The sequence below is a fragment of the Equus asinus genome, chromosome 25 (genome assembly GCF_041296235.1).
Source record: "Equus asinus isolate D_3611 breed Donkey chromosome 25, EquAss-T2T_v2, whole genome shotgun sequence".
Classification (NCBI taxonomy): Eukaryota; Metazoa; Chordata; class Mammalia; order Perissodactyla; family Equidae; genus Equus; species Equus asinus.
The window spans coordinates 23,089,720-23,098,861 of record NC_091814.1 but is presented as its reverse complement, the minus strand read 5'-3'; positions in this window follow the sequence as shown (position 1 = coordinate 23,098,861).

Below are 9,142 nucleotides of genomic sequence, written 5' to 3'. Positions count from 1 at the left end.
TGATGCACACACATTCTACCAACACTTTACAGAAACCAATGGCTTACACAACACAATTCCTTTGTACCTGATTTTAGTCTCACTGAACTCCCATACATTGTGGACCCACTGGATTCTGTACTCATGGGGTACCATGAATGCTATATATATGTGAATGAGGTGACAAGGAACAGGGAGGGACGTACATATGGCATGCATCTCCATTGTCCCAATGGACTTCACTTAAAAAACACAAGTTGAGAGATAAAATTATTTAGAATTTCAAGACGGTGACAGCAGAACACTAAACCAAGTACAGTAACCTTATGAGCACAGGGTCGACTGCACAGGTCTCATGCCTGTGAAGCCGGGCTTGCCTCAAGGACAGCTGTTACCCTACAGCAGGACAATTGCTTCTCTGGGAGTTCTGGTATAAGGACCAAGCCTGATTCTCATGTATTCCCCAGCCCCTCATGTTTCTATACATCAGAACATAATGGGATGATTATCAGTGAACTCAAGCCATTTGTCTTTGTGCAAAGATTTTCCAGCATTTGCCCAAAGTTCTCACCATGAACAGCCTTATGTGAACTGAAATCGCAGAATCTTCTTTCATGTCCCTGTCAGCTCTCGCGAGCTCTGCCGCACTGCCCTCTGCTGGCTCCACCGCAGCAAGTTTAAGTAAAACAAAGCCTCGGATTAGATCAATGCTTCTCACATTTTCCCTTTAACTGCAGCAAATCACCTGGGAATCTTGTTAATATGCAGTCTGTAAGTCAGTAGGTCGGGAGTGGGGAACAAGATTCTGCGTTTCTAATAAGATCCCAGGAGATGCCGATATTACTGTCCATGCACCACTTCTTGAGCAGCAAGGCACGAGATGTCTCCAAGCTTCCTTGCTTTTCTGACCTTTAGCTTCATGGTTCTAGGCCCATCCATGGGATTTGGTTCTCTCCTCCACTTCTTGTGCTTTGCTGTTGGATACCACACTCCTTATCTTCTCAAGTTAAAATCTCCAGTGGTCTCTCCCAGGTCCCCATGGTCCCCAGGTGCATCGGCTATGCAGCCAGGGACCAGCTTGTTCCAACAGGCAGCACGAGGTGAGACGCGTAAAGTTTGCAAGGCCAGGAGCTCCTGTGAACTGGGAGAATGCAGCCTTTATGTCTGGCTCTGCATCTACAGCTTGGATTGGGCCCTGGTGGTGGGACCAGGTAGGGGCACATATAAATTAGACCAGGACCCTTGGAGCAACAAGTTCATTCATTCCCTACCCATGTTTATCAAGTGCCTGGCCATGCTGGGCACTGACACTCTGTGCTGGGAGCTGCTTAATGAGAGCTAACGTCAATTGGGCTCATCTATGTCAAATAGATGCTGTGCCAAACTCTTTACCTGAACGCCCTCCCTTAAGGGATAGAGCTGGGGTATTTGGAGAGGAAGTCTTTCCAAAACCCTTCATTGGGGATTTGGACTTTAAATGGTTTCCTTGGCCATGTTAATTCCACACAACTCTTACTGAGACAAAAGCAGTCTTAGAAAGGTTCCATCTTTCATCCTCACTTCTTGTCCAGAAATAATAGGGTCAACCTCCTCCAGTGCCTTTGGACTATGTTCAAGTGCATTTGTTAAAGGGGCAGCCCCTGCACCTGGAGAGGTGTGCTCTCCGCTTGCCCCACGTCCTGCTGTTCTGCCACCTCACCCGCCCCGACTTCCTCAGAAGGCTGCAAGGTCGGGGGCGGGGGAGGGGGGACAGATTTAGCCCAGAGCCATCTGCACCAGCTGGAAAGTGGTAACCACAGGGCCTTATTCTCTTTCACCAGCTGCTCTGCCCATCCCCCTGCGCTCCAGCTGGGGAAGCTATAGCGTGCTCCCTTTGCCCAGTCCCTCTCTCTGACCCTAGCCTCTTAGTCTTTCCTCCTCTCACCTCCACCATCTTCTCCCTTTCTATATTTCTGTCACCCTCATTTTCTATTCCCATCATCTTTCCAGCTTTCATTTTTTTCATTCCTGTTTCACTTCATCCTGCTGATAGTTTCTTTCATCACTTCTGCTTTTTCTTTTCTTTTTCTCCCCAAAGCCCCCGAGTACATAGTTGTATATTCTTAGTTGTGGGTCCTTCTAGTTGTGGCATGTGGGATGCCGCCTCAGTGTGGCTCGATGAGCAGCGCCATGTCTGTGCCCAGGATTCGAACAGACGAAACACTGGGCCACCTGTAGTGGCGCACGCAAACTTAACCACTCAGCCACTGGGCCAGCCCCATCACTTCTGCTTTTTACCCAGCCATTTCTGCCTCTGATGTTCCATTTGGCCTTGAGGGTCCACTCAGCCCCTGATAGGTGGCGCCTTGGTTGGTTTCTTTGCTCTCTTAGTGAATTAGGAAATGTAGTCCCTTCAATAAATGCCTCCCAGCCTGGTGACTTCCGTGCCTGGGAGCCCAGTTTGGGCAGGGGCTCCCTGTGGATCAGATAGCACAACAAACCTGTTATTTCATTCTCTCAGCAGATATTTGTCATAGAATTATTGATGGGACTTTTCCTTATGCCTCAAATTTAGAGGTAAGACAAAGAGACTCACAGTCTAAAGAGAGCTATAAATAAGTAAGGGAGAGCACCACCTGTAGGCTGGTAAGGAGTGGCTGAACCGATCTTGCTACCCCAGCCATCATCCCAGCACTCTTTACTCCCACTCTGTATAAACAGAAGCCTAGAGAGAGAGGAAAGAACGGGAATCATCAGGACAAAAATTGTTGTAGTTGGGGGATACCTGTGGCTTTTCCCTCTGCTCCCCATGAATGAGGCTGCTGTTCCATAATGCCAAATGAAAGGGGCCTCCGAAAGCACCACTTGAGAGAGTCAAGGTATACAAAATGGGGAGACTAATGTCTCACTTCCTGGTTGGGCAGTGGATCCGTTGACTTTCCCTAAGGTGGAAACATGGCATTGGAGTGAGATGGGGAGCAGCCTGCACACCCACTGCTTGGCATGGCAATCATGTAGGAGTTTCCACAGAGGACACTGCAGACTGTAGCCAGGCTTCAGTCGTCTTGCCACTCTGGCCACCAGGTAGGCAGATCCCAGGAGCAAGAGGTTGTATGATACATCGTCAGTGGAAGCTAATACAGTAGGAGGACGGCTGGAGGAGACCAAACCAGAGAACATCTCCCACATCAGCACTCTTTAGTGGAGAGCCCCCCACCCTTACCAACCTTCCAGTGGCCCCTAAAGCACTGGCTCCCATGTTCCACAAAAGAGCCAAAACTCAGATGTCTGTCAGAGAAGGCATCCACAGTGGATCAGTATTAGCCAGAGACACAGATAACCAACAGCAGGCCTGGTAACTAAGAAATAGGAGGCCCCCGCCTCCCTGCCCTGAACCACTTGAGAAGCAGGAACAAGATGACATAAAATAGGAGAGGGAAAGATTAGACCATACCTCCCTCCCTATTATAGATTTCTGGACCATGAGACAAGCCCGAGCTGGAGTGACAGGAAGAGGTTCAAGGGGAGTTTTACATTGAACTGTACTGTTAAATTACTAGAAGTGATAAAAACGAAACTGAGGGATTTTCCCAAAGCATCCTTAAGAAATGGAAGGCAGATTTGACGTAGTCCTGATGCAAATGGGGGAAAAAGGCATTCTTTCACGTTAGCTCCCAACTAATCAAGTTCAGACCATTAAACAAATTGATTATTTGTATTTATGAAGCAGCTGCTATGAGTCAAACATCGTTCTAGATTTAGCAGTAAGAAAGACAGACTCAGTTCTTGCCTTCATGCAGATTACATTCTAGTCTGGAAGACAGCCCCAAGGAAAATCAGTAATTTAGTTTCAACTGTGACAATGCTACAGATATCAAATATGACAGCTGCTAGATAGAAGAGCTAGCAAGGACTGAGCGAATGTGAATCAGGAAGATCAGATCTAGTTTTGAGGATCAGAGAGAACTTCCCTTTGGAATTAGAGACTGAAAGATGAGCAGGCTTTAGCTAGGTCGGGGAAGAGTGTGTGGAGGAGCCTTCAAGAAAGAGGAAAGGAACATGAGGCAGGGATGCTCTGGAAGAAAAAAAATAACCTGATTGCTGGAGAGGTTTGAATCAAGAAGTATCTGAAGAAAGCTATCGCCACATTTCTAGATGGCAATTAGAGAGCCATCTTGGGTGCTGGCTCTTGAAAACTAAACCAGTTCTCCAAGAATAGAATGCTCCTTAGCATAATAATTCTGGCTTTAATTTCACAAGGTCAATGAGAAAAGTCTCTTTTTCCTAATATGACTGAGGCCTGCTTCATTCTTAGGAAAATTAGTAAGAAAATCAGCTGCAAAAGTTCACGAGTCGAGAGACTCAATTAGAATGGAGTGGACCCATTTTCTCTCTCATCCTTTGGGTTAGAGTGTAGCTTTTACCACTCCAAAATCAACCTGGATTGAGCAAAGGAGAATTTCAATCAGCATCAGGTCAAAGCCAGGGTGTTCGTATTTACAAAAGATGAGAAACGATTGAAAGGGCAGAAATTGTGCCTCCTGTATCAGCTGGTTGTACGCAAGATACTCAAACAAAAAAGATGGGGAGAATTTTACCGGAGGGTTTTGGAGTAACTTGAAGAATTAAAAGAAAAGCTAAACACTGGCATCTACATAGCAAGATTTAAGGGGCGACTTTTTAGGGTTCCCCATGAAGGTGAATCAGCTCCAACAGCTTTCCAGACTTGTGACACTATGCTTCTTATGCAAGTTCCTGTAACCACTGTTTCTTCTAAAGTTCCTTGGGCTTTTGAGATGTATTGGATAATTCGGTAAAGAACTCTATATACATCCATGGTGGAGTTGGGTGTTCTTTTTCTGAGAAAAAGAAAGAAAGAAAGGCAGGAGTTACTATGAAAAGGACCAAGAATTTCTCCAATCTCTTGTGAGGGCTCTGGAGAGGTAAGGCTGGGGAGAATGGGCCCTGCCCTCTTATGAATTTCCAAGTAGAGTCAAAGAGAGTTATTGGTAGCATCAGACAGATCCACAGGCCAGCACCAAGAGATACTGCCCTAATTCCCATCTCCCACCTCCTCCTGCCTTGCATCAGTACTAAAGATACAAACTGAATTCAGGAAACTCTAATTCAAGGACAGGAGGAAAAGTTTGCCACTTCTGATATTCAGACTGAGAAAAGGCCAGTGTGACCGGGAAAGCTAGAGAAAGCAAGGCAGGAAATGAGATCAGTGGGGTAGCAGGCACCATATAATGCGGGTCTTGGGATTTTTATCCTGAGAACATTGGCAAGTCACTGATGGGTTTTCAGCAGGGAAGATGCATAACCGGATTTGTAGTTTGGAAGATCGCTCTCACTCATGTATGGAAACTTGCAAGGATGTTACAAGTGTTGATAGAAGTGGTTCTATGTGAACTTTCTGCAGGATGAGGAGGCAAGTTAGCAAACTGAAATTTGAAATATCTCGTTGAAAAATTCTGAATAGTAATTTGGTTTTATGATTTTTTTTTTTTAGATATAGGATAATTAATGTAATGCAATACCGAGGTGTTAGATGTAGACTCATGAGCCTCAGAAATGATTCTGGGAAATATATATACTTATATAAATTTATTATATTTATATAAGATAATCAAATAAACATAAATGTACTTGCATCTTAAATAATTGTATATTTCTATGTAAAGGGAAGAGAAAATAGCTTCAAAGTCTTGTGACTCAAATGGAGACAACTAGGAAGGATTTGAAACAAAACCTTAAAAGCCAGTATTTTCTCACAGTCGCCTTTTATCATTTTCTTTACTGGAACATTACATATGTACAGAAAAGTATACGATAAATTTCTACAAAGTAGCCATACCTCTATATTTAACATGTAGATCAAGAAACTTATGGTTAATTTTTAATAAACGTGAGGGATAAATTCTACAGTGACACTGTTCTCAGAGGAAAGAAGATGAGCACATATGTTGGTAGATGTCCCCCTCCTTCTCCTTGACTGCTAAGCACATGTGCCTGCAAGCACACACACCCACCCTCTTCCCATACATCTGATTGTAAAGATGCCCCCTCTTACCTGATCAAACCATTCTCTGTGTGGCAGAGGCTCCTAATTGCTTATTAAATAAATATTTATCTTCCCTTTTTTCTCAAATTAACAAACCATGATACTTAGTGGGACATGCTGCTATTCATCTAAAGGCTGCCTTTCCCAACTCCTTTACATGTAGCTCAGTTTTAGCCAATACTATATAGGCAGAAATTGTGTGGGATTTCTAGGAACAGATGGGAAGGGATTTTCCATTTCTTTCTTCATCCTGCTGCCTGGGACAACAATGGATGGATGGAGCTTCAATAGCTGTTTTGGACCCTGAGGACAAAAGTCATAACCTAAGGATGATAGAGTCACAATATGCTAGAGATACCCCAGATATCTTAGAGATAGCTGAGGAATCACCATGCTGAACTAGACTGTATACCTCTTGTCTTCTTCTAGTTGGGAGAATAATAAACATGTATCTTGTTTAAGGCACTCTTTTTCAAGTCTCTTAAAATAATCTAATCCTAATCCTAACTGATTGACCATGTATAGCCTCAAATGGATTTACCTATTCCCCAGTAGGAGCCAGCTACATGTTATACCCCACTCTTGCACATAGGAGTCATGCTATAGATACAGTCTTCTCTGAGCTCAGGTTCCAAATGGTGGCTACTCTTCTTTTAGTTCTCTGTATTATAGGCCAATCTCACTTGTGAACACAACTTCTAAATAAAATATTACCAAATCGAATTCATTAACATAATAAGATATATTACAGGGTTTATCTCAGGAAGGCAAAGATGGTTTAACTTTTACAAATACATTTACGTAATTAATCATATTGGCTAATTAAAGGGGGAAAAGCATACAGGCACTTCAATAAATGAAGAAAAAAATGTAAAAAATTTATGACAATTTTTTTAGTCAACCTAGTAGATGAGAATTTCCTTAACCTGATAAAGAGAATTTCACCCAAAAAACCCCAATAGTAGATGTTAGCAAAAATGGCAGAGTAAGGACCTCTAAAAATTCTGTTATCCATAAAAGCAATGAGAAAACTGGGGAAAAACCATCAGGATCAACTTTTTCAGAATTCTGGAAATTAACCAAAGGCCTACAGCAATTCAGGGAGTGTTTATTTAAGAAAAATGGCTGAATCCCAGTAAGAACAGTGAGCTTTGTGGCATTTTAACTTGCCTTATTCCCATCTCACTCTCTCCAGCCTTTCTCTTGCCTTTAAAACCAACATCCCACAATCATCATAAAAGTCAACAGCCTGGCAGCCACTGGAGGGGCAGAAAGGAGTTATAGTTCCTTCAAAACCTCATCTCCAGAGAACTGTCATTATTTGGTCTATCTGGTGGTTTCTTGAAAGACCCCACTTACAAGCCTGTCTTTATTGGACCTAACTGGGAAATCACACAATATGAAAGCCTTTCCCTCGGGGTGTTTATCAAAAACAATTAGAGGTAATCAATTAACTTTACAGCTGTCTGAGGTGGTGAATAACAGGTCTCTTTTTATTATTTTTCTGCTGAATCAATCAAGAAGAGAAGAAAGCTTCCAGGAGTAACAAATAGGTAGGGGTTACAGGTTGGTTGTGGCTCTGCAGGGCTCTGCGCCATGAATATCTTTCCATTCCAGTTTCCAGGCAACAGGGAGCAGCTCCTTTCTCTGCTGTGATTCTCTGGAGGAAGGTATGAATATAAAACAAGGGTGTTTTTAAAACACAAGATTGACTGTGACATTCCCATGCTTAGAAACTTCAAGGATAGGCTCTTTAGAGGGCATAAAGGCTACTACTGATCCCTGTGTGACTTGGCTTCTGTGGATTTCTTCCGTCTAATTTCTAGCCTGGCCCCTCCCTTGCACCAAATGCTGCAACCTTCCCGAACTACTTGCAGTTCCCCAAACTCACCCCAAGCTTTTGCATTTCCTGGAATCTCTCCTCCCCCTCCTTGTTTACCTAAAAAACTTCTACTCATTTGTCAAGATTCAAACTAACTGTTGCTTTTCCAAAGCCCCAAAACCACTTCTTAGGGATGAGACCCTCTCCTTCCCCAATACATCACCTCTTTCCACCCTCTGCGTGATAAAGATGATTATTACAGAGAAGACCTAGAAATCATCAGCAGGGAAGCCCATAAAATTTGCGTTTCCCCATATTTTCTTCAATCTTGGAAGACTAAAAGAGGGAAGTGGCATGCCCAAGGCCACGTAACAAGTTACTAGCAGAGTTGAGGCTGGAAGTCAAAGATGCTTTCTCCTTTCTTTGGGATTTGCTGATGCCTACTGGACGATCCCTGGGGCTTGACCCATTACTGATTTTACGTTCATAAAGATCTCCTGGAGTCTCTCAAACTGAGACCACTTAGGGCCTGCTAAGATGGCAACATCATAGAGCTTGTTGGCACCTAGAGAAAGCACTGCGATGAGCATGTTTGGTCTCCAAGCTTAAACATAACACCTAGAACCACAACAAAAAGCTCGGGAAGGCTGCATGATGTGAGTGAAAGAACATAACCTTTGGGCCCAGAAGGTCTTGAGTTTGAGTTCCAAACCCACCAACTACCAGTTTGAGAACCTCAGGAAAATCTTAGTTTTGGTTTACTCATATGAAAAAAGTGGATGATCTTTTCATCAGGATTAAATGAGATAAACTCAGTAAATTATCCAGAACAAAATCTGGCATTCAGTAAGTGCTCAATAAGTACCAGTTGCCTTCTTCTATCTCATACAGCTCCCTGCTTTCTGCAAGGCTCAAAAACTTTCATTCTACTGAATCAAGACAAGATCTCTTAGCCTAAGTTTCTCCAAGTGTAAAATAAGCGGAAATTGATTACATGGTCTCTGTGCCCAAAATAATACCTTCTTTCTATTCTTACTTTTATCAACCTTCCCGTTCAGGTCTGCGGACTCAGAACAAAGCCTACCCATGGGTGTGACCTGAGCTTCAGAGGTTTTGCTCTCAAAGGAAGTGAGACGAGTTGGGAAATGCAAATTTGGTGACGAAATAGGACTTCCCTGGGTCTGATGATTTCCAAGATGCCACTGAGATATAATTCCAGTGATGATGTGGAGAGGGGATGCCAGCCATAGCTAACAGAATGGTTGTAATTAGTATGTTCATTCCACAAACACTCATAA